At 44.4% G+C, this 24,293-nt stretch overlaps 1 long non-coding RNA gene across 1 annotated transcript; it reads left to right on the top strand.

Moving 5' to 3' along the window:
• The first annotated feature begins 6,111 nt into the window (after positions 1 to 6,111).
• LOC119381369 (uncharacterized) lies at positions 6,112 to 7,790 on the top strand. The gene is made up of 2 exons (XR_005181414.2): positions 6,112 to 6,575; positions 7,523 to 7,790. It is a non-coding gene; the product is annotated as an uncharacterized LOC119381369 (long non-coding RNA).
• Positions 7,791 to 24,293: the final 16,503 nt, after the last annotated feature.

Here is a 24,293-nt window from a genome sequence, read left to right as displayed (position 1 = left end):
ATGCTCCTGAAAGGTGCTGAGCTCGTTGACATTTCCTTTACAATACTTTCCTGAAGATTAGCAATAATTCTTGCAATTCAATGTGAAAAAAAATTATAGGTAGGACAGGCACACATGACAACTACTTGAAATTCAACAGCTTATGGCCGTGAATTCAACAACTGTTCGAGTAAAGTACTGGTCTTCGTCACTGAAGCAAACGCCTTTTTTTTGCTGCCTGCGTACTCTCGGCTTGTACGCTTTCATTGAACTTCAATAGCAAAGAAATAGATGAAATTGGCGCGAAAAGAAGGGAATAGAAAGAAAGAAGGAAATGAGAGCACTCTTGCATATTGACAGGTGGCTTCAAAGATTGATGAAAGATTTGAAGGATGAAAGATTTGCACGACCTGGCCCATTATTGCTTTTAAGTGCGATGTTTTAGAACAAGAACAAAATACTGACCTAAAGAGAATAATTGAAACAGTAACTATACGAATCCCCAACGCAGCAATCGAAGCTGAAGGTAAAGCGCCAACGCAACGAGCAAGGAAACTCTCCCAAGCTACGAAAGACAAAGGAGAAACGGCAATGCAATAAAATGACGAGCTGGAAATCTCAAATAGAATTCACTGAGCCAAGAAAACTGATCAACAAGAGGATTGCAAGTGACATAAGGAACTACAGAGTCAAAGGTATACAGGCAGTAGCAAGAAAAGGCGGCAACATTGGCACAGCTAAAAGTAAACTCCTCATGGAGAACGGAAGTGCAGGCTACAAAGAACGGGGCAGCGCTTGAATGAACGCCTCAAAGAACATGCTTATAATGTACGAATGGGCACAGGCAGCAACCTAGCGTTGAATGTGAAGAATATATCGGTTACGAGCGTTTGCTTCGCCAAGTGAGCATTCAACGCAGGGGAAAATAGAAGATTGAGCGCGAACTGCTTCAGGCGTACCACATCCAAAAATGAAAAAGAATGGGCACGTTTGCATAAGTGAAGCTTCTGTGCATACCAGAGAAAAAGAGTGGCTGTTTCTTTTAGGGAACGGCTGATTATGAGGTAGATAATATGCCTCGATTGTAGCGTGTGTGTTTGCGCGGGTTAAGGGGTTTAGGTGCCCGTGGATGCGTCAATGAAGTGTGTAAGTCCAGCGATGGTGTATAATTGAATGTGCCTTCCTCTTCGTCCTAGTTTCGAGTTTTCGCTGGTTTTTCACATCTAAACATGGACCAGCTGGCCCACTTCCACGCTTCTCTTATCGAGTGTAAATAGGACACTATTACCAACAGTTTCAATAACACAGTGGCGATTAGAGACGAATTTTACTCTCAACTATATACTTCGCAAATAATTCATGTGTCCTCAAACACAAGCAAGGTCGAACAAGACAATGAATTTCTATTCGTAATTACAGACGAGGTTCGCAAGGCCATTAGCGATATACGTCGTGGACAAGTGGCTGGAGATCACGGAATAATAGCCTATTAAACAACGAAGGGATCTCATATGGAAGCAACTTGAGGCACTTTACATTCAGTGCCTCAAAACATCAAAAGTTCCAGTAAGCTTGAAAAATTCGAACATTACATACAGAAGAAACGAGACATAAACTGCACGACACAAGCGCTGTCTAACAACTGAAATTTTAATGGAAGAAACGTGTCATATATGAGCACAAAAAAACAAACAAAAAAAACAGAAAACAAAAAACCACAAAAACCAAACAGAAAATCTTATCCCCCACCAGGCATGTACTCACGTATACTCTAGATAGGTAATCTCAGCTTCCGTGAGAGCGATTGAAGGCTGGCTCACGCATCTGTCTCTTGCTTTTATAATTTCAAACGCTTCAGCTATTTCACACGTGCGCTGGTCCCTGTGCCTCATCATCACGGTGGTTTTGTTTAGCTCGGCTGCGCATCCGCACTGCCGGTAATCGAGGGAAAGATGCGTAGATGGTGTGGCTTTCAGAGAGCTAGCGGAACTCATGGCAACACGTTGTGTCGGGTTTTTTACAGAAGCATTTAGAGGCGTTGCATGTGGTTGATCCTTTCCTTGTTCACAACTCAGAAGAGGTGGTGACACTGTTGGCTGAGCGTAACCCTTCAAGTTGTAAGGCGTTTAGCGTAGTCGTACAAGACTTGTTTTATTCTTTGCCACATGGTTACCTCATGAGCTGTGTGAAAGAAACTATCGCCGGGGATAATGATGAAATGATGTTTAGGAATAATGTTGATATTCCAGTGGAAAGCTTCTTAGAGCTACTTTGGTTTTACCTATGCTCTACAGTTGTTTCATTTGGGCAGAGTCTGCTTGTACAGAAATCGGGCATCTCTATCGGGTCAAGGGTAGCCCTAGTATTAAGTAATATATGTCTTGGAAAAGTGGACCATGCCCTTGAACAAGATTTCGAGGGTGTTGCACGACATGTTTTTAGATATGTCGATGACTACTTGGTGTTTGTCGATCGCGTCAATTTTATGGCGTCCATGATCCAGTACCTAAGTATGTTTAAGCAAAGGGGCAAATGTCTGTGCTTTACCTCTGAAATCCCAAGAGACAATGTCTTGCAATTCTTAGATCTTTCATTACAGTTCCAGAGGGATCATGTATGCTGGTCTTATTCCCCCCGTTCCGCAAAACCATTGTTAAGCTATTGCTCTGCTCATTCAAAAATTGTAAAGAATGGATTGGCCACGTCTTGTCTCAATTCGGCTTTAGAAAAGTCCTGTCCTCACACTGTACGTGAGAGTGTTTTACGGCAGGTTGACAGATTGGAAGTGGCTGGTTTCCCGCGCCTGGTCCTAGCTTCCACATCACAGCGATTGCTTCATCGCTTGAAAAAAGAAGAAAAAGAAGAGGGTCTAGATCCAGTGGCTCTGCCCTCGGCGTTTCACTGAATGCGCGAGCGGAGTGGTGTACGCCATCCCTTTGTCATGTGGTGGTTCGTACATTGGGCAGACGGGTCGTTGTCTCAACGTTCGTCTAAGGGAGCACGCTAGCTTCTGAAAGGCACACCATCTACGCATCTTTCCCTCCATTACCGGCAGTGCGGATGCGCAGCCGAGCTAAACAAAACCACCGTGATGATGAGGCACAGGGACCAGCGCACGCGTGAAATAGCTGAAGCGTTTGAAATTATAAAAGCAAGAGACAGATGCGTGAGCCAGCCTTCAATCGCGCTCACGGAAGCTGAGATTACCTATCTACAGCATACGTGAGTACATGCCTGGTGGGGGATAAGATTTTCTGTTTGGTGTTTGTGGTTTTCTTGTTTTCTGTTTTTTTTTGTTTGTTTTTTTGTGCTTATATGTGACACGTTTCTTCCACTAAAATTTCAGTTGTTAGACAGCGCTTGTGTCGTGCAGTTCCTTGTGTTTTCGTGTTTTTTTTTTTTTCGCTGAACATGGCGAGTACGTTCCAACTAGCCCAATTTGCCACCTTACTTCAGATATTCTGCGATATGAAATATTTATTCGTGTTTATATAGTGAAGCGCCTTCGCCCATATCTTTTCAAATAAAGAACTTCACTTTTCTACCACTCTACATTTACATTTCTCAACTTTTCCAGCCATTTTTGTCTGAAGTATCGACATTGGTATCATGAACGAATGGCATTACTTTTTCCTCTGCAGGACCATCAAGGACCGAATGGCATTCGTTGCACCGAATGACATTTGAACCTAATGACATTAACACCTCCAGTGTGACTGGGGTATTACTGTTGTCTCAGCTCAGGGCTTTGTCAGAGTTTATTGACTTGATTTAGTTATTACAGCTGCAGTGGAAACCAACAACCCTGTAACAAGTCAATGAGCCAGCGCATTCTTTAATTCCACGCTTTATATGCGTATCTGTTTGTCATCGCGTCCAAACGGTGTAACAATGCAATCTTTTGTCTTCCAATTTTCCACTATCTAAATAATGTTGCTGGGAGAAGAATCAAGAATGATGAACGTCCTGCCTGTATCGACAGGTATCTAGACCGTGCCTTCCCTAACAGCAAACGACGCCAATAGTGTTTTCGACATGATGGAACTATGGAATACAGCCACTGCACTCACACTATTCAGCACTGCGTTTCAAGCTGGAGTTAAGGTACACGTAATTTTCGTGCCGATGCATCGCGGAATGTGTCTGAAGAAGCCCACTACACTACCGCGACAAATGAAATGTGCCTTGTGGTATCGCATACATAATCCAATGAAGGCAAACGCAATTCCTGGTCGCACAGTGTGTATGGAAGAAAAACGCCAGGCCTGCGCGGAAAGCGCAGCACGGTCAGAGCGAAACCTAGAGCACGTTATAAACTCTCTTGTGTCTGCTAGTACAAGTACACTAGCAGCGTACCCACTACGCCACAAATCATAATTTTTGTTAAGTTGCGAAGCACCCACCACGACATTACTCGTCATTCTGCGGAGACGAGAGGCACGATGTGTAAGGCATTACCTGCAGTTTCTTGATGCGACGGCTGATTACGATGAAGAATTATGACTGAGCCTTTTGTAATGGCTTGGAAGCTTTAAACGACCCACTAGTTACGTAATTTGCATTGCGTGACGCCCGGTCGTTATTTCACTCTAGCACCACACTTTATAACATACGCTAACGCGACAAAGAAATAGAAAGAGGGAATTAACTTTATTGAGACCACGAGGGAATGGATCATGGGAGTCTTATGGGCTTCCTTGGCAACCAATGGAAGTGCACTAGCAAGGAACCAACTACGATATAAATCATCATAAGTTTTGTGAAGTGGGGAAGCAGCCACTATGCAATTTTTCTTCATTCTACGGAGAACCGTGGTACCTGCTAAACCCCAGTAAGGCATTATGTGCACTTTTTTGACGCTGTGGCTGACGATGATAAAGAATTATCGCAGAGCCCTTTGTAATGGGTTGGAAGCATTCAACACCTCACTGGTTGCGGATTTCGCGTTGTGCGGCACCTGGTTAAAGAATTCGCGTTGTATGACGCTTGGTGCTATTTTACTCTTCTACCACGCTACATTACACATGTTAATGTGGTTACGGACACCGGCGGCGGCGGACAACTACGACGCTAAAAACGGGCCTCGTTGTGATCTCATAACGGCTTTTGCTGTAACATTGCATCATATTTTGTATATCAAGTTGTACCTCTCAATGTGTCTTATGACGTCGACATCAGAAGGCAAAATGCGGAACGCATATTACCATGGTCCATATTGCATAAATTTGTATCACAAAAGAATGGAAGGTTAAATGTTTTGTCTGCTACAGCGGAGGCTTGAGTAGTACTGCTCGACGCCCAGGCATCGCAGCATTTACTGAGCGAAGTCTAATACGATCCACTGCGCAAATAAAGAATTGCACAAGAAAATAGGCGGCATACATCTCTATCGCTTTGCTTGATACTGCTCTATTTTGTCAATTTCTATTCTCCCATCATTCAGTTGTTTTCGTATTTCGTAGTCCTTGTTTTCGTATTCCTGACTTGTTCGTAATTATTTGGGTTCAGGCATTTCATCGAATACACAGAAAAATGTGCTGGCGAATGTATGTAACTGCGATGGTGATAACCTATAGAGCTCACACTTAAGCGCACTGAAGTTACCTCGAACTTTTAAAGATTCTCTACCTATAGTGGTGGCTCTATAAGCCGTCGAGATTAAGTAGCTAATACTTTGTCTGCGATTGTGAAAATATTATATTGTTTGCAGAATTTTCGAGTAAATCATTGGCGTTATACGATGAGCGAAGTGTAAAGGTGAAATGTTCAGATTTGTGAAGTGATGAAGTGGGAATATAAAGACATGTTTTAAAACTCTCACTTGATGAGTTAGTGCTAATGATAAAATACAGCCTATGTCGTCATGACAGTTCACGCGAAAACAAGTCATTGTTCGTGGGATAATTTATTAACATTTTCTTCGACCGAAGATTTCAATGATAGTGTGGCAGCAGGTCCAGTTAGCATCAAGGCGTTGTTGATGTAGTGCTTTGCACATTGCTTCATTACTCAGAGAGATAGAAGAACTTGTCACTTAGTGCTTGAGAATAGAAATGCTGATGTTACACTATGATAAGTAGTGAATAAATAGGCCTCATCTTGAACAATTTCGTCTCATCGAGAAAGTCAAGCTTTTAGTCGGTGTGAAGACGCGAGGTGGAACTTTCTCGCATTTTAAGTTACTTTTGCACACAGTGCCATAACTTCGCAGTATTGCTGAGTGCCATTCCGACGGCAACATTGAATTAGAATGAAGATTTTTTGCTTCAACACTCTTCTCTTTGTTACGTTCGCATCTCTTCTCTCTTTAACTGAGAAGGGAACACCTTCAATAGCACTTGCATTTCCAAGTCCTGGAGTTGGTCCAAGTGTCCTACAAGATCATAGTGCCCGAGCAATGGATAGGATGGCGTATCCACTACAAACGGGACAACACCCCCATGGCCATAAAGGAAATCCACACCAAAAAAATATTCGAGGTCCTCACAGGCACGCACCCGTAGCGCTGGGAGGAAAACGAACACCGCCACCACTAAGCAAACCGCGGAGAAAATTTCCGAATAATGCTTACGCGAATATGGGACATCACATATAAGGTAAGGTCTTGCTCTTGCACATTGAAGCAAATACCGCAAGTTGATTTCATTAGTTTCTCCAACGTTGTAATATAGTAGTTTACTTAGACACCTTGTTTACCTTGCCTTCGATTTATGTTTACTTATTTGTATGTTTGTTTATTGATAAGAGTACCCTAAGTGTCCGTTAGGCCAATCATAGGAGGGACACTGTGGAACAAAAGATGGTGAACATGAGCGAAACAATAAAAAAATAAAATAATTTTAAAAACATATGTTTAATGTTATGCAATTTCAAGTAGCGTACTGTTGACGTAAACGCAGTTGACGTTATCCTCGTCAAGGTGTAAGCAATTTACACAGCCGTCTACCAACAATAGTTTGAAAGGATGAGACAGAATCCAGAAAAATACAGGAAAAACTTCCAAAATGAAACAGGTAAGGCAAAACGGAACTGTTATGATAAAGCTGCATTATACACTTTCAGGGCAGAAGTTTCGTTAGAATGAAATGTACAGGCACTTCTAGGCCTCGGCATGTGTCCTTCCAAAAAATTATTACGGCACCTTGAAATGATGACGATTTCGCAAGCAAGACGATATATGACAGTAAAGCTGGTTTAATTTTAATCAGAGTCATGGTTGTACCATTTTACTTTTGTGTTTTAATTGCTGGGTGGCACACACTGGAGTATGAAGTAATTTCTTGCCGCTAAATAATCGATATTCTCTTAGTAGAAGTAGTGCGGTCAGCTTAATGTAGTGTATCAATAACGAAAATTAATTGTCGTCTAAGCGCATTATCACATTTATTAGGCACAATACAATGTACCGCTACAGCACATTTTAATTACCGTGGCAGTCTAGCTCGCGGTAACCTTCTGATTCATATAATAAGTCGTCTGATGTTTGTTCAACTGACAGACCTACGTAATACCTTAAGCTCGACTTTTTCTCCTTCGCTTGCAGATTCACTTTCGCAGTTTCTGGCTACCAACACAACAGCAGTTTGAAGGATCCATTTGCCGACTAAAGAGTTTCGCGCTTCACAAAAAGTTTTACTCGCCTGCATTCTTTGTTTATCAGTTTACCATTAGACGAGTTCTGCTAAATGTTTGCGCGTGCATCTGTAAGCCAAAACGTGAAGCTTTAGACTTCTGAATTATGCATGATATCGTGTGGAAAACTCGGCAATGCTGCTTGTTTCCAAAATAAACTAACATATATCTTTTCTGCATGACCTTGTGAAGCCATTTAGGGAGCTCGGCCTATCACATGAACAATTTTCTTATTGGTGGCAGACGAGGCTGTATTTAAGAAATAGGCAAGTAAGCAGCTACTTGCCAAATTTATTTAATACAGCCTCATCTGCCACAAATCAGAAAAAAATGTGTTCTTGTTAAAGCGGTTCTGTTGCCAAGCTTAAGGGTTGGCTTCGCAGCTTTTCGGGCGGTCATATACAAGTGACTATTTTTTGGGATGTGGGTAAGGCGGTATGCGAATTAACATACCTCAATTACGTGTGATATGTGCCTGTCGTCACCATGCTCTACCAGACGCAATGTATGTGTTACTTTGCATGTGCATCTTGCATGTAATAACGCGTCGTGCGCATAAACCATAGTTCAGCGTTTTAAGGTTGGTCAGTTTCCAGTAACGTGTTTATGATCCTTTGTGATATATTATGAGTACTGTAAACAACAGTTATAAAAGTTAGAATGGGCTTATGCGATAACATGCATCTTCTTACGTTTTTACAATACCTTTTAACATTTTCAGTCACCTTCCTTCGTCAACGTAGCAGCTTTCTAACACTTACCAAATTGCTTTCATTGCTGTTAGGCATGCACTTTGGTTCGCATCACATCTAGCGCTTTCTTTCCTGGTATAGGGAACCTTAAAAAATTTTGAATAATATCTTTTTATAACTCAGCCTTACGCTACATGAAGTCAGGACTTCCTGATATTGATTTTAAATTCTTTCTCTCATCTGATATCATGAAGAAGTGGAGGAAAGCACTTGGGGAAGCCCGCACCAGAGAGTCCTCTCTCTATGGCATCTATAAAATTAATTTTCGGTTTTAATAGCCACGTTTGCAATAAATCTTGGCTTATTGTTGTTGGCTACCTCGTCTTCGTCCTTCTTAAGAGTAAACGTAATTGAATACATGAAAAGCAGAGGTTCCTCCAATATCGGTAGAAAATGTGCGCACGTCTCATTCTCCGATTTTGGAACTGTTAGGAAACGGAAGATCCCACACTATTACTTAATAATGAGTGCTCGTTTCTCAACAGGTTTTTGCCAAAATACGTTGCCGGCAAAAACCTATTATTGCAATAAGCCTCGATGCTTATGGCAATAAAGAACCCGGATTTGGTAACTATGACTCATTATGTTGAAGCAGTCCATGGATGACGCGCGTTTCTTTGCTTTAATGTTTACTTCGCTAAACACGCAGAAATGTGACTACGAAAGAGAAAATAACAGAGAATCACTGAATTTGAGGCACATATCAGTGTTAACTATATATACAAGCACCCGCCTCATTCCTATGTCACAATGCAACATACACTGAATTTTTCGAAAACCAAAACGTGAATTATGCTTTATCAACCTGGTTCCCAGAAAGCACAAAGGAATAAATCCTGTACGCTGTAGACCATAATCTTGTGTGCCATTTAGACCCTCAGCTCATACATCGCCTCACATCGCACGACGTATCGACACACTCAAGACTGGGAACTGCTTCCACAAATCACTTTTTATTTCGGATCCAGCTTGCACCATCGTCCGCATGTTCAGGTGGCCAAGACGACAAGGTTGTGCATCTCTTGCTCGAATGTCCCAAACACGACACACATAGACAGCGACAAGAACAGGAACTCCACACGCTGGACACGAGCGAACGTTTCCGTTGGCGAAAACACTGGGCCCACGGCCATCTCGGATAAACCGCAAAACTATGAAAGTGTTTCAACGTTTTTAGATGCGAAGCATCTTAGAGCGGAGTTCAAACCGGAGGTGGTATTGGTGTGCGGCGTGACCACCCTTACTACGCATGTGCAAACCCTCTCCACAGACCTTCTCTCTACTCTCCACCTCCGCCCCCTCTCCGCTTCCCCTCCCCCCTCCTCTCTCGCCTCCCCTCCTGCACTTCTCCTCTGAAACGCGGGCTCGACATGTCGAAATTCTCTCCTGCGCAACGCCGCGATGAGCGCCAGCGCATGCGCGTCCCCTCCCCCTATTTCTCCTCTACTAAGCTGCCCCCCTCTCGCGCGCCTGTCGCCCGCGTTCTCTGCTCGCTCGTTGAGAATTAACGGTCATGCTAGAGGGAAGACACGACGCGCGTAGCGTTCCTCTTCGCGTTCCACGACGTGAGGTCGGTAGCATGCCCGAGGTCGGTAGTATGCCCAGCGAACGCAAACGGAACGCGATCGTGCAAGTTCTCCGGCTTCGCATCGCCTCATGGTCCCATTTAGCGGGAAATGGTGTAATTTTTTAAGACACAGCAATATTTGTGAGGAATATTGAGCGGATTATATTGAAAGTGTGCACCGCAATTATCTCTGTGGTTTGTTCTAACGAGAACTTTCGAACTTACCCAACTTATGATTGTAAATATGTATCTATATTATTTCTGTTTGTTAATTTTCTCTATTCTAACAACCAAGTGGAAAGGGTAGCCGTCGCCAAGCCATGGCGAGAAAAACTTGCCCTCATTAATTTTTATTTCACTAAAAAAAATCGCCAGGTCTGCGATAAAAACGCAGCACAGTCACAGCGAAAGCTGGAAGAGCGGCGTTTCTAAAGCCCGTTAAGCTCTCTTGGGGCTACAATAGAAGTACACTAGAAAGGTACCCACTACGCCATAAATCACAATTTTTGTGAAGTTTGGAAGCACCTACTAAGCCATTATTCGTCATTCTGCGGAGAAGCGAGGCACCAGCTACACGTCTGTAAGGCATTATGTGCACTTTGTTCACGCGACGACTGATGACGATGAAGAATTATGGCTCAGCCCTTTGTAATGGGTTGGAATCTTTAAACGGCCCACCAGTTATGTAATTTGCATTGGGTGCCGCCCGCTCGCTATTTCCCTCTCCCGTCATGCTGTATAACATACGTTGACGTGGGAAAGAGACGGGGGGGGGGGGAGCGAAGAACTTTACTGAGACCCCGAGGAAATGGATCGTACGCTTATGGGCTTCCTTGGCAACCTATACAAGTGCCCTTGCGAGGAACCCACTACGCTATAAATCATTGTAATTTTACTGAGACCCAGAGGAAGTGTATCATGCGCTTATGCGCTTCCTTGGCAACCAATCCATGTGCACTTGCGAGGAACCCACTACGCTATAAATAATTGTAATTTTTGAGAAGTAGGCCAGCAGGCACTCTGCCATTTTTTGTCATTCTACGGAGAGCGTTGGTACCTGCTAAACCCATGTAAGGCCTTATGCGCACTTTGTTGATGCTGTGCCTGATGATGAAGAATTATGGCAGGGTCCTTTGTAATGGTTTGGAAGCATTCAACAACCTGCTCGTTGCGCAATTCGCATTGTGTGACGCCTTGTTACAGAATTCGCGTTGCGCTACGCTTGGTGCTTATTTTACTCATCTACCACGCTATATTGCATATGCTAATGTGGTTCCTTCCCGACATGGAGCCTGTATAGGACCTTTTAGCAAAGCAGTTTCAAGCACCGGCATGGCTCAGAGGTTGAATACTGGGCTCCCACGCAGAGGACCCAGGTTCGAACCTCGTTCCATCCTGGAATTTTTTTGTTATTTCCTTTTTTTTTCTTATTTCGAGCGATACTGGTTACGGACACCGGCGGCGGCGGCGGCGGCGGCGGACAAATACGGCGCCAAAAACGGCCGGTGAAATGATCTCATAACAGCTTTCGCTGTAAAAAGTTGTGGAGCTCACGTTGCTGTTATACACAATATTCACCCGCTTCTTAAGTGCTCCAAACATTCTGATCTCACGGTGTAGGAGCTTTTGGAATATTTGCAACATTTGTTTTTACAGAATTTACTACCTGCGTTGCCGCCCAATTGATTTCTGAAATGATTTGTAACCCAAACGCATTGTCTCAGTAATCTGGGTGTGACACCTGGTGGCACACTAGAGCACACACCCCACCACAGTGATACTAATATTAGAGTGTGTCAGTGAATATGTGTGCATGTACCTATTAGTTCTATTTTATCAAGGCTAGCGCATCGCTTCTTGATGCCCACTTGCTACAGAAAAGGAAGAGTGACAGATCAGGCTAGTTGGTGGTCCACCATCTGAATAGTATCTGAATCAGAAGGACGGTGATAGCGTGTGAAACAGCTTTGAGACATCAGGAGGTATCCTCCGGTAAATTTTGCTCTCTCCTTGGGCGGGAAGCCGATAAAACCAACCACAAAGATATGCGATACGATCTCTCAGTCGTGTAACTGCGCTGAGTCGTGTAATCACGTCGACGCACCGAGCACGCGAGCTCATTCCCAGCGTAAGAAAACAGTAGACGGAATGTACAGAAACAGGAACTTGTCAAGCCTGAACTTGCCTATGAATGTGTCCCAGATGTTTGACAGCGATGCAGCGAATGCGTACCGACCTTCACTGGTGCGTTATACGGGCGGGCGCATTGAACCTAATTCGATGGCTAACGCGATCAGAGTTCATGCACGGCCTCCAAGATGTGCGCCCAAAGGTGGATTTCTGGGCGCTGCATTCGTTGCGTTGAAGGGCATTCCGTTCCTCTTATTCTTGTCGAGAGTAGAGACAGCTTCGTGATGTCAAAATGACGTTGCGAGCTGCTCGCGGAGTTCTCTCCAATCGGCGGCGGCTGAAATGAACAGTTCATTACGTGGACACAACTCCTTCGGTGAAGTGACGTATTTTATGTCCAGATTCTCCGTTGATGTTAAAAGAAAAGACAAACGGTGGCGCGCTGCAATTATTGCGCGACGCGGCGGTGGTGGCGTGGTCCCTCCCGCGGCGTGAACAGGTGGTGGCGGGGGCGTCGTGGCGCGAGAGCACACAGGTCTACACGGGAGTCGTCCAAGTCCCGCGCCTGAAATCCTATTGCTGTAGACGACACATATTTCCAGGCCTTCTTCCGCCGTCAGCGATGCCACGGAAAAGGTTCAAGGCGTTGCTTGGCTTCTTGAGGGTCTCTGATCCGGAGAAGACGATAATCGCGTCCCACGGGAAGTTTCACCGCGTGTCTTCCTTACTGCAAGCATGAAGAATTCATCCGCGTTCTCAGTCTGGTATTGGGCTGTGGATAAGGGCAAAATAGTCAAATGGCGATACAAATTATGGGCTTTAGTAGATTGGAAAGCGTGCTACACTGTTCATTTCAACGCGTACACGGGAAGGCACCTGAGGGTGTCCAGCACCAATTACAAAAAAATAAATAAAATGCGAGAAATGCATACAATGGTACGAAGAAAGGACAGTTGAGCAAAAAGATGTTTTCTGCGAAAAGTGTACAGCCAACCATTGTTTCACCGCGTCGAAAACTGCTTCGCTAGTGGCATGATAGGTACTAGTGCTTATATTTTTGTGTTTGTGGAAATATCTTTTGTACTTAAAGAGCCCATATTTTCAGTGTTATTCTGTAAGGGCTATGTGCTCAAAACTTATCTTTCGATTTCTTTACGTTTACCCTGTGCATGGTAGCATTATTTTTTTTAATTTTTTTCTTAAATTTTATTTGTTTTGAAAATTTTTCGTAGAATTCTAAAAAAATCAGTCCTTTCAAAGTATTAGTGTCGGAAAGACCAATTTTTCCTCCATCATTTGATACCCTGAACTTTGGTATTATTCAATTTTTTGGCAGGAAATATAATATTTCTTGGACTACCCAGAACAACCGATTTTTCCGCGGTCACGAAAGCGTTAAGCCGAAAGCCCTAAATGCCTCATCAAACGTAAAATTTGGCTGTCGGCGTCTTGCGGTGTCGATGGCAACATTAGGGAAGCAAAAATCATCATCACGTGATGACGTCGCCAGATGCTGTCACTGATAGCCAAAATTTGTTACGTCATATTGACGTCATCATGCTGTCAGGTGACACAACATCATATAATGACGCCATCATGGCGTGACGTTCCGTAACGTCATATGATGACGTCATCATGACGCTGCGTGACGTAATGCCATATCATGACGTCATCACATGGCATCGTAGCTTGGTCAAAAATTGACCGATCACGGAGACAGTGCAAAACCAAGTGAGGTGCCTCTCAACCTGGAGGCAATGTGAAACCACGTTAGGTACACAAAGCTTTCAGAGGGTGGCGGAGCAGGATCTATCGACTGAGAAGAAAAAGATGGATTTCGCCTTGGAGTTGTCTTAGGTGAATGCATAAAGAATCCTGTGATTTTTTTTGATTATTTGGTTGGATCCTATATCAAGTTTCCGTTTAGCTCCCAGAACGCAGAAGTAAAGCTGTCAAAATGGTCACCGTCAAGCATTGTCTGGTATTATTGCGATAACAAGTACATGGACACTCTCGGGGGGTTCTTGCCGTCGCCATCGCTGTTGCCGTCGGGGCAACGCAAGATTACATCCAGAGTTTTCGTTGCATTATATTACCTTTTTTGGTAATTAATAGCATTTATTTTCGCAATGATACATTCCTTTTCTCAATCGTCATGTGAACTTGGTTTTACGCTCAAGCAGAGCCCGCGTCCACCCGAAACCGCACTGCGGTAACGTGAGCGCCCCTAGCCGCGACCGCACGCCTCCACGGATTGTCTCCCAAGTTTGCTCAGCAGCCTGTCGCAAAACAAAGCTCGCCGCATCATGCAAACTGAGCGCATTTGTTCTCTTTTAACAGTGTCTTTGTGACTAGAAGAAAACTCCTCAATTGTAAGCACGTCAGCCTCTGCCACCAGTTCTCTCAGATAGCACCAGCTCCATGACGGTCTTCGTGTGACCGGAGTACAACGCAATGTTGTCGAGAGAGATATAGAATAGACGTTTTTTGAGAGTGGCTAGTCACTAAATGCGTGAAATATTAAATTATATGAATGTAGTGCGTCATTGTTATTCTAGTGAGGCTGAATGGTAGCCATCATCGTCTTTCTTTTCTTGATTCGGGTGGTGGCTATAAGGAGACCTGCCTTGATCAGCGTCACATTCGAATTTGGCTGGGTGACATCCGTGGACGACTAGGCCTACTAGTACATTGATTAATGAACTATTCTCACCAACAAAACCATATTACAGTGAATGCGTATGACTATGAAAGATGTCCAGCACTTATGAGAAACGGAGTTATAAGATATGTAATCCCGTTCCCGCGCGTGTAAAACTGGCACTACATTTACTTCATCACAGGCGCTATTAGTGGGCGCCATGGTAATTTGTTAATTGGTGCTTTAATCTCCTAATTCACGTGAGCACAACGCCACACTTCCGACATTTTCATACATTGTCCAAAATATATAAGACAATACCGCGGACTTTCATTTGAAGTCATCCTTGATGAATCGCTCATCCGTGACATTCTCAATATTCATTTCTGCAAGCGGTACGTCTTTCATTTCAAGTGGCTGTTCCAAGAACATCAAATACAAAATTCTTCTCGAATGCAGCTGATCTTTTCCGTGCCATTTTCGTATCAGTCCCCCTTGTAATGCTATCTCATAGCACTTGGTTAGCTTACCCCGTTATGCGTGACAGCAGATTTCAGACCTTCATATTTACGTTCTTGTTGTCAGAGGCTATAATAATCGTACTTATGACATTGATTGCCACATTCGATGCTTGTTGGATTCCAGCAGCGTCTCGTCATAACACTATTTATTACTTGGAGGCGACCCACCGCGGTGGTCTAGCGGTTATGGTGCCCGATAGTTGACCCGAAGATCGCGGGACTGAACATCGGCCGCAGCGGCCGCACTTCGCTAGAGGCGAAATGCTAGAACCTAGTGCATTTGATTTTGAGTGCACGGTAAAGAACTCCAGTAGGTCGCAACTGACGGAGTCCTTCACTACGGCGTTCCTCATAATATTATCGATGTTTTGGGGCGTAAAACAGCAGCATTTATTATTACTATTATTATTAATATTATTATTATTATAGTTATAGATATTATTAACATTATTATTAGTAGTAGTACTATTATTATTATTAATATTATTTGTTGTTGGTGCACGCTGAACCTAATTTGCGAAGTATGTCTCCACATCCCCGCGCCTTCCTACAAGTCCGAGACATGTTAGGGTAAAACCCTTGTCACTTATGAAAGGAAAGTGCTATAGCGCTATATCAAAAATAGTTAGGTTACCGCATAATGCATACGAATTAACTTGACCTAGCTGGTTGAGGACACACATACTCTAATTTTATTCTAAATCATCATGTTCTAATCAAATTGTGTACAAGCTTATAGTTGGTTCCTTTTGCAAAAAATGTTACCGAGGACCTTTGGTCCATTTATTAGACATCAACCTTCCTGCGCTGTAGTGTGTTCCTTTTGAGGAGCTGGTTCGCCAGGTGCTTAAGCTGGGGCGAAGTCCCGCGCCGGGAACCTGCATCCATCCATTCAACGCGTCGCGGAACGCGCGTAGGAACGCTACGTGCGCCATGTCTTCCCTCTGGCCTGGCCAATTATTCTCACAGGGCGAGCGGGGATCGCGGTCGACAGCCAGGCGAGCGTCGGACAGTGATTAGATGCGAAGCAGCTCTTTGACTAGCCTGTGTAACGCTGTCCCTTCGTCCGCACAAACGCGAGGCAACGTGCTTCTCTCGGCGCAGGTGTTGGAGCGGTGCCAAGTAGTCATGCCGCAGCTGGGCGTTGACGTCACGCACCCCTCGCACGGTGCGCGCGTACGTCACTCTCTCCCTCACCCGCCGGAGCGCCGCAGCTGCCGGCTCCAACGCCCGCTCGCCTCCCATGTCTGCGTTTCAAACAAACGTTTACACCAGTAAACGCTACACCGAGTTTCGCTTCAAACGAATCTTCCAGCGCTTACCGCAGCACCCGCGTTAGCGCCGTTCAACCCGTGACGCCACCCGTGCGCAACGCTGCTGCTTCGCATCCCATCAGGGTTCCTTTCGGGGAGATGGTCCAATTTTTTTAGGGCAACTTTGTCGTGTGCGTCTCGAAGGAAATTTTCAAAACGAAAGAACATTAGGAGCGTTGCGTCTGCAAGTGTAGACGTTCTTAGATATTTCCTGTACATATACTTCATCAATGTGTATATAATTGTAAATTGTGTACATAGTTCATAAAAATTGGAAATTAATGAAAAATTGTGTATATATGTATATAAACAACGTGTGTCACGTCTTCATATGATGGTAGTGGATCTTTACCGAAAATTTATGCGTTTTCCCAATCTTCTCCGAGACAGCTCCTCAATCATCATTCACTTCGCGAATATGGCGTGATTCATTTGTGTCCTCATCGTATATGCGCGCTCTCTCTCTCATAATACATCACCAACAAGCTCCAGTTCGAACTATTGTAAGCCTTCGTGCCGTTTCATTAAATCCTTCCTCGAATGTTTCCCTTGCCTTCTACTTAGGCCTTCTTGATTTTTTGTTTTGTTTTTTCATCGTCTTCGCCTTCGCTTTCATCTTCTGCGTGGACGCGTGCGGTTGGTCATGTGGCTTTATGAATAGTGACGCAAGTGTGCTTGTGAATCCTGTGCTTCTTGAAATTGATGATGAATTATAACTGAGTCCATTGTAATGGGCTGTCAGTTTCTAACCACCCACTCGTTACGCAGTTCGCATGCTATAAGACCTGGTTCGATGCTGCGCTTCTGCCACGGAATATAAGGTCTGTTAAAGTGATTCCTTGGCAACCTGATGACTACTTCGGATACTTTTTTCAAAGCGGTTTCAACGATGGCCGTTCGCTTAGTACCCAAAATAAAAACTCTGCCCAAGCCACGGCACCTCCCTTACAAAAATGGATTTACACAGCTTATATACTGCCTAAACCCAATTTTAGACAGCCTATAGACCGTCTGCACACATTTTTGTAAGGGCTTAATCCGTTTGATAAGGAATGACATCTCTGTACTGTCAAATGAGTGCCGCCTTTTTGACTTTACATATTTTGTACGACATGAATTCATTAGTTGCAGCGACGCCATACCATTTGGCGACGTTCTTGAAAGGCATTTTAAAACAGCTTTATTTAAATTCTGATAGCCTACGATACCTCGTGTAAAGAAAACTAAATAATATACTTATTGACATGCTTTTAACAAACAAAGGCCATGCATATTTCATTAGACCTTGCATGCTAACCACGCATGCGGAAGCATTTGTGTCATCGCGGTAAGATTTTCTACGAATTGGTTTCTAGCAAAATGACTTTTATTACCAACCACAGTTCTTGCCTGATTCGTGTATACAGTTCTTGAACTGTACTCTTTTATTACCCATTAAAGAAAACAGTGCTCTTTGAAACTTTTCCTTGTAACTTTCGTTGAACACTGGTACAGGCAGCTTTGGCTGCTTTTTTCGTTATATAACTAGCTGCTCTGCGCGCTGCACTTTGTTTGGTCAATCGCGAACCGCCTCAACAATAGTAGATCTTCAGTGCCTCAAAAGCAGTCTTACAATCTGTGCTATCTGCTGTGGGTCGCGGACCATACGAACAGCTCGTATTCGAAATTGCATCTCTTCTCCATACTTCACATGAGAAAGGACACCATGTGACGTTTCAGTGACTGCCAAGTCACTGCGGCGTTATAGGGAACGAACACGCCGATAATGCCCTTCGGGCACCTCTTGAGAGCACACAGGAATATACCATACCACTTTCAAGGTCTGACCCTGCCACCAGTCTTCGAGGGCTAGCACAGCGGATCACACTCGCTTCATAGTGCCCACCAATCAACGCTCTTTGCGATGCCTGTCTTTGCGAGGTTACGCCACACCCCATCCTGTGCCACTATCCAGTATATAATGCTCAGAGACAGTCACTGGCGTCCGTTCTAGCGCACCTTGACAATAGACAAATGTGTGTTGCAACTATTCTTGCATGTCGTCGACAGAAGAGATCGCAGCTGAAGGCGACAAAACCACTTCTGAGGTTTTTAAGAAAAACGGGCTTAAACAAGCGACTGTGACAGTAATGTCGCGTACCACACAAGAGTGCCGGACTGTGATTGACTGTGTGTGTACGGTGTTATGTACTGTCTTTATCTCTCTCTTTCCTCTCCATCTTTAAATCTCCCCCACCCTGTTCACATGTGTAGGGTAGCAAACCGGCTTTCCTAAACTGGTTAACCTCCCTGCCTTCCCTTCTCTACCATTTCTTCTATCTCTGATATGTATACGATATGCATGTTCGTAAGAAATGCCATGAAATAAAAAAAGCCGTTCCCTGGCTCTGTCGAAAAATTAAAGCAGCTTCGCACTTGGGGTACAAGCATGAAGGAAGTGCGGAGCTGAGAGACCTTCTTTGTTTCTCTTTATTTTAACAGTGAAGCTGTTTAGCAAATTGTTGCTTGTTCACCCCGTACCAAAAAAACTATTATCATCATAAACGGGTATGCGCCACAGAAATTGGGTAATGCCCACTACTCACCACAGGTTCACTCAAAATGAAGAAGAAATCTATCACCATAAGACGGGTAGGTGCCACAGTGCGGCCTATCAGAAAACTGTCATCGTCGTAAACGGGTATGTGCCACGGAAATTGGGTAAATCCCACTACACACAACTCCCACTGCAAATAAAAATGGCAACACGTAGCCCAAGAAATGGTTGCGAAGCGACGGCGACGAGCCGGAGACCCCGAGTAAATACTATGGAACGGGACAGGCAACAGCTGAAGCGTAGCTACGACCTAGAAGCAACCGAGGAACAACCTGCACCATCTAAGGCCTACAAACAACCTAGAATGCAACCAGCTCATTCTTCACCATCATCCAGTTTCGCTGTTTAGAGGCTTGCGCGGCTTAGTGCAATCCTCGCCAGATTTTTTTCTCTTTATTTCTTCATCTGTCTTTCTCTCATCTCCCTGTTTTTCTATGTCTTTTTTGTGTCCTTATTTCTATTTCTTTCTTTCTCTCTCTCTATTTTTTCTTTTGTTTCTTGCTCTTCTATCTTTCTCGTTATTTCCTATCTTTGTCACATACACACTTTATCTCTATTTGTCGCTGGCTTCCTTTTGTGTATTTTTTCGCTCTCTCTATTTCTTTCTTTCTCTTCGTTTGAGTCTTTCTTTCTTTCGCCGTTTGCATTTCTTTCTCTCTATTTCCCCGTTTCTCTTTTTTTGGTTCGGTTTTATCACCCCCCTCCTCACCCACACATCTCTCCTCCTCACCTTCACTTCTATTTTCTACCCCCTTGCTATACGATACAATACAAGGCCACGGCCGCTACATAAACAAACAGGTGCGACCTGCTGCGTCGCGTCGCCGTCAATGGGCGAGCGCGGGACGTCTGAGCGGCAGCTGTTTTGGGTGAGGGCGCCGCTGGTACGGTACTCGAGGTAGACGCCGGTTCGTGTTACTATGTGGTCTCCTCAGCATTTATGCGTGTCCGTGTGCTTTGTCGTGTGCTTTCTCGTGTCTTTCTTGTATGTGACCGCTCGTGTGAGCAGCTTCCCTCATGTTTCCTGCGCCTGAGTGCGGTTTTTCGGTGCGCGTGTGTGTGGCAGACGGATTTTTCTAGCGGTGTGATGCCGCGAAGCTGTTGTGTGCCGCTGTGTAACTCTTCTAGTGCGTGAAAAGACGCTACTGTGAAGTACCACGTATTCCCATGCGATCTACAGTTCGGGAAGTGTAATATTCGTAACAGAGCACTTCTTTTGTCACAAACGGGCGCTAAACCAGGCGCGCGCCGCCGCATACTGGCTACAGCATCAAGTCACCAAGGCGCGCGCAACGGAAAAAAAAAAAGAAAAAAAAAACAACCATCAAATGGTGCCCAGGGCGAGCCCCTACCCTCTCCATCGAAGAGGCCGTCGAGGTCGCGACAGCCTAACACCCGTGCAGACGGGGAGAATTCAAGAAATCAAAGTGGAACCGACCGATTTCGCAGACGAACCGCCGAGACGAATCCCTTTCCCCTAGCTGTCGCTGCGCTACGTGCTACGAGCCGAACAGTCACTTGGAATGTTCGCGAAACCGGGAAGGATCCAAACGAGAGGGGACGGAGGGTAGTGCGGTATGGTGAAGTCAGCGAAGAAGTTATGTTGTTCGTGTCAGTCGTGTAGTGCGGTCAGTCGATCTTGGATGATCTAGTGATGACACCGTGGGAGCACTGTTTAGAGGAGTGTCGCCGAATGACGGTGACCAGAGCTGGAGTTCGTTTGAGTGTTTCCTGGAGGAGAAATATTTAAGAAACGTTCGAAGAATTGTGGGTTGCACACGTTTGGTAAATATTCAAGGCGTTAAGTGTTCTTGGATAGTTTAGAATGGATGAGAGTGCATTTGTAGCACGGTAAGTTTGTTACCATTGTTTTAAACACCGTCTAAGTGATGTTGTGAGTTGTAATTTACACCTGCCGAAAGTGCAAGTTTGTGTGATGTTTGCACTGCCTTAACAGAGAATACATTTTGTTTCTGTTATCAACTCTTGGCTCTAGCTCGGTCTTCGGACCATAACCAGCGTTCGTTGGCGCACTTAAAGGACCTACATTCAAACTGTGCGCGCCTAACGTGGTGTATTTTGGTGGGCCAATACGTCAGCCATTGGAGCCTGCCCATTAACGGGATCTTGATTCAGTGACACTTTTCATTTCAGGTGAGTCAAACGGACAGCATTCATGGAGAGTATTGAGGCCCACTCTACAAAACTTTGGTACTCTTAGGGCAAACTGTTCGCATATTTGAGGTAATCCGCATTTCTAATAACGACTTCACTATTCAACCTGTAATGTGCAACTGTAAAACGCGTTATCTGCGGCCTGATTGGAGTAAGTGTCGCGCGTACGAACGTGACTGTCGAGGTGCTTCTTCGTGAACAGCTGTACCGTTGTGGCGGCGCCAGAGCGGGTGTAAGGAGAACTAGGCCCTAGACGCCGTTTCGGCGCCACGCCGCAGGCCGCACCTGTTTTTTTTTTATGTTGCGGACGTGACAAGGCTATGCTATGTTCTGTCGGCTTGCTTCGGCTGGCGCTCTACTTGGCAACCAATAAAGAGGAAGAACTTTTTTATTCCGCTTGAAATGAGTGGTGTTGGCTTTGCGCATTTTGTATATATCAATTCGTTGCATGTTTTACTTTCGCAATGTGACACATCCTTTTCTACGAGAAGTGATTTAGCGCCGTCTCTCACTTCATTTACCATCTGTTACTGTGTCATAATTTGTGGAAATTTGTATGCTCTATGAGATTCGAAAAGTAATTGTTGATACCTTAACAATTTCTGCAAACAAGTTTTTCGACAACCTATTTATTTGGCTCGAGCTGAAAGGAGTTGGTGAATAATGTTACTGATGTATGCTTTCTAATCCCACTATATCGAACTCCGTTTGAAAATCGTCAGTTCTCCTATGGGTTAACTCGAGTTAATGAAAATCTGCGTCTCCGGGAACGTAGAGTACTTTCTTTTAATTGCACACAGGTAGTCTAAAGGACTCTTTGTTCCCTGTGTCGTAAGTTGCAGATTGCACAAAACGGGGGAGACTCTTGACCACTTGTTTACTGATTGTTGTGATGCGGTGTTCTCTTGGGACGTTCTGGAGCGAACACTAAAAAACGACTTTGATATCAACCCTGTAAGTATTAGGTACCGTGATGTGACAAGGGGCAGGACACTTCCTTATGCGAGAGAGAGAGAGAGAATAAACATCTTTATTTTGTTTTTATTTAGACATCGTCATTGGGGTGGTCTCCCCATTCCAGGAGACTTTATGACGTTATTGATTTGCATAGTGTCTCTGGAAAGCTAGACTGATTGACAGGAATTCTGAACGTCCGCGATCAACAAAAATATATTCCAGGAACAAGTGATTCAAATACGCGGGATATATGAACATTCTAATCACGCTCTAGACGGGTTTCGTGTGTTTGACTTGTGTTTAAATATGCCTGATTATTATCTTTGTAAAGTCAATCTAAGTGCAATGGTTTCCTTCCCTGTAATCAAGACCAAAAATTACATGGATAGCCGAGTGGTTGAGGCGCTCGCCTTGGGTTCGCGGTTTGGAATCCCGCTGCCTCATGCGGAAATTTTTGCGCCGATTTTTTCGCTTTCTTTCTTTCCTTGTTTCTTTCTTTCTTTTCTTTCTTTCTTTCTTTCTTTCTTTCTATCTATATTTCGCTTTCTTTCTTTCCTTTTCCCTTTTTATTTCTTTTTTTCTGTGTCTCAGTTGCTTTCTCTCTCGCTCTCAACTCGTTCTCTCCTTTCACCCGTCAGCATTCTTACAGGCCACGCCGGAGAAACCGGCGCACGTGTTTTGGGAGCCAAGAAGAAGATGAAGAAGAGAACGGAGAGCAAGAAGAGGAGAAGAGAACACGGGCCTATTCATGATGATGATAGTTTCTGTTAGCCCTACCCGGCGCAAGGAAAACTTTTCCGAAAAACGCCAGGCCTGCGCGGAAAGCGCAGCACAGTCACAACGAAAGCAGGAAGAGCGGCATTTCTAGAGCCCGTTATAAACTCTCTTGTGGCTACTAATACAAGTACATTAGCAACGTACCCACTACGGCACAAATCATAATTTTGGGAAGTTGTGAAGCACCCACCACGATATTATTCGTTATTCTGCAGAGAAGCGAGGTACCATCTGTAAGGCATTATGTGCATTTTGTTGATGCGATCGACGGTTGATGATGATGAAGAATCATGGCTGGGCCAATTCTAATGGGTTGGAAGCTTTAAACGACCCACACGATATGTAATTCATATTGTGTGACGCCCGGTCGTTATTTAACTGTCCCATTTAACTTTATAACATACGTTAACCGGAGAAACGGAGAGCGGGAGAGAGATAGAGGGAATTAACTTTATTGAGACCCTGAGGAAATGGATCATGGGAGCCTTATGGGCTTCCTTTGCAACCAATAGAAGATCACTTGCGAGGAACCCTCTACGCTATAAATCATCATAATTTTTGTGAATTAGGAAAGCAGCCACTACGCAATTTTTTGTCATTCAGCGGAGAACCGTGGTACTCGCAAAACACTTGTAAGGCATTATGTGCACTTTGTTGATGCTGTGGCTGATGACGATGAATTATGGCAGAGGCCTTTGTAATGGGCTAGAATCATTCAACAACCCACTGGTTACGCAATTCGCGTTGTGTGACGCCCGGTTACAGAATTCGCGTTTGTGTGACGCCTGGTTGTTATTTTACTGTTCTACCACACTACATTACATATGTTAATGTGGTTCTTTCGAGACATGAAGCCTGTATTGGGTCCTTCTGAAATGCAGTTTCAAGCACCGGCATGAGTCAGAGGTAGAACACTGGGCTCCCACGCAGAGAGCCCAGGTTCGAACCTCGTTCTATCCTGCAATTTTTTTCTTATTACCTCTTTTTTTCCTATTTCGTGCGATAGCGGTTACGGACACCGGCGGCGGCGGTGGCGGCGGACAACTACGGCGCCAAAAACGGCCGTTGAAATTATCTCATAACAGCTTTCGCTGTAAAACTCTTAGAGCTCCACTCTTTGAAAAAATTACGCCATATCCACGAAGTGAATGATTGAGGAGCTGGCTAGGAGATAATCGGGTAAACCGTGAATGCTCCGTACAATTCCTCTACTGTCATATAAAAACGTCACACTTTGTTATATTAGCGATTGT

The sequence above is a fragment of the Rhipicephalus sanguineus genome, chromosome 2 (assembly GCF_013339695.2).
Source record: "Rhipicephalus sanguineus isolate Rsan-2018 chromosome 2, BIME_Rsan_1.4, whole genome shotgun sequence".
Classification (NCBI taxonomy): Eukaryota; Metazoa; Arthropoda; class Arachnida; order Ixodida; family Ixodidae; genus Rhipicephalus; species Rhipicephalus sanguineus.
This window is presented reverse-complemented; position numbering and strand designations above follow the sequence as displayed.